The 2,310-nt window shown below is 43.5% G+C and overlaps 1 non-coding gene across 1 annotated transcript; it reads left to right on the forward strand.

The window, feature by feature from the left end:
* The first annotated feature begins 1,831 nt into the window (after positions 1-1,831).
* On the forward strand, positions 1,832-1,938 carry LOC118492774. The gene has a single exon (XR_004894776.1). It is a non-coding gene; the product is annotated as a small nucleolar RNA R71 (small nucleolar RNA).
* Positions 1,939-2,310: the final 372 nt, after the last annotated feature.

Below are 2,310 nucleotides of genomic sequence, written 5' to 3' on the forward strand. Positions count from 1 at the left end.
AGTATGACCCACTGTGGGCGCACTTAAACATTCTTTGGATATATTGATCTCGGAAACTGAATCGTAATAGCGATCGAGTAATTACCCTGTTCCGCGGCAGCACTTCGTGATCGTGTGTGTTTAATTTGTGATATAACAGCCTAACATCGATGTACAGAACGAATTCGATCGACGTTTTAACACCAACAGTCGAATGCCAAGGTCGGCTATTTATAGCCCAAATTTTATGTTGCTTACGGACCGTATGACCTAACCCTTACGGTCCGTAAGGCAAGCTGGTAGGCTTACGGTCCGTAAAGGTGCGGCCTAGCTTGTAGATTAGCCTAGTCAGTGGCATAGACTTGGTGAATCAACAACATTCGAAATTCAGTATATACAACGCATAATTTAAGATAATTATCGAATAGGGTTTAACCCCCCCCCCCCCGAGTTTTAGGGGCCCTGATCCTGATTCCGATTATTCCGGAAATTTTAGGGTTAGTGCGGAATTACTTGGGTGTCTCAATTAAGGTTTCTTTATTGACTAATTATTATTCTAATTACTAATTTTAATGATAGTTGTTACAGACTCGTTGTTCCTAGGCCGAGTCTTTTGAACATTGATGAGGGCATGAGGTTAATGCTAGCCCCAAGGTCGGCTAGTGCATTACGAACGGGAGAGTCCCCGATCGAGCAAGGAATCGTGAAGCTTCCGGGATCGATTTTCTTTTGGGGGAGTTTGTTGCGTACGAGGGCAGAGCATTCTTCGCCTAAGTTAACTAATTGCAAAGTTTCAATTTTCCTTTTATGAGTGAGGAAGTCCCTCATAAACTTAGAGTATTTGGGCATTTGGGTTAGGACATCAATAAAAGGAATGTTGACATGCAATTGTTTTAGTAGACTTTCGAATTTTGCGAATTGCTCATTGGTCTTTTGACGGATTAACCTACCGGGGTACGGAACCCGAGGAGCCTTGGTAGGCTCTGGTGATGGAGGGGAACCCTTCTCTTGTAGAGGCGGCGGTATAGTCTCCTTGGTAGGCGGTGGCACTTCCGTAGGCACCACGGTGCGGTTTCGTAATGTGATGAGATGAACTTGCGCTTTTGGGTTTGTTTCGGTATTGCTTGGTAATGCGCCTTGTGGTCTCTCAGAAAAATTTTGGGCTAGTTGACTTATTTGTTTTTCTATGTTTTGAATACTAGCTTGTTGATTTCTAAAATTTGATTCTAATTGTAGAAACCTTTCCGAGTTTTTCTTTTCAGTGTCGGAGATGAGGCGAGATATAGTATCTTCAAGCCTTTCTCGTCCACCTTGTTGTTGAGGGAAATTTTGTGACTCATTTCTTGGTTGTTGAAAGTTTATTCGTTGTTTTTGTTGGTTACTACTATTGCCGGGTTCTCTCCAACCAAGGTTAGGGTGATTTCGCCATCCTTGGTTATAGGTGCCCGTTGGAGGACCCGACGGCCTAGGTCTATTATCAATGTAGCTTACCGACTCTTGTTGATCGTCTGTTTCTTTCATACAACTCCAATTTTCATGTGGCCCACCACACCCTTCACAAGCCATAACCGAGACTGTTTTTGTCATTTCCAACTTTTTTATTTTCGAAGAAAGGGCGTCGATTTGGGCTTGTAAAGAAGTGCTCTCATCAACCTTATGGGCGCCCGGGGCAATAGATTTATTGCCTCGGGGAGTGTGCCACTGAAAATTGTTTTGAGCAATTTCCTCAATTTGATTATATATTTCATGCGGGCGGCGATTACCTAAAAGTCCCCCGGAGCTAGAGTCAAGTGTCTGCCTTGTGTGTGGCAACAAACCATTATAGAAAGTGGATACTTGTTGCCATATCGCAAGGCCGTGATGTGGACACTTTCGCAATAGCTCCTTGAACCTTTCCCAAGTTTCATATAAGGATTCCCCGTCCTCTTGTGAATATGTATTAATTTCAGTCATTAATTTAGCCGTTTTAGCGGGAGGGAAATACTTATATAAAAATTTTTGGGCTAGTTCATCCCAGGTGTTTACCGATCCAGCTGGGAGGGCGCTAAGCCAAGCTTTTGCTCGGTCTTTTAGTGAAAAAGGAAACATTCAGAGGCGGATGGCGTCATTTGATGCTCCATTGATCCGAAAAGTATCACATATTTCTAAGAAATTAGTAATATGTAGATGGGGATCCTCGTCCGCAAGCCCATGAAAGGTTGCGGAGTTTTGAAGCATTTGTATCAAATGCGGCCGAAGTTCGAAGTTATTGGCTTCAACATTAGGTGCATTGATAGCGGCGCCGAGATTACCTACGGTGGGTCGTAGATAATCCATGAGGGTACGTTGGTC

This window comes from Helianthus annuus, chromosome 5, assembly GCF_002127325.2.
Source record: "Helianthus annuus cultivar XRQ/B chromosome 5, HanXRQr2.0-SUNRISE, whole genome shotgun sequence".
Classification (NCBI taxonomy): domain Eukaryota; kingdom Viridiplantae; phylum Streptophyta; class Magnoliopsida; order Asterales; family Asteraceae; genus Helianthus; species Helianthus annuus.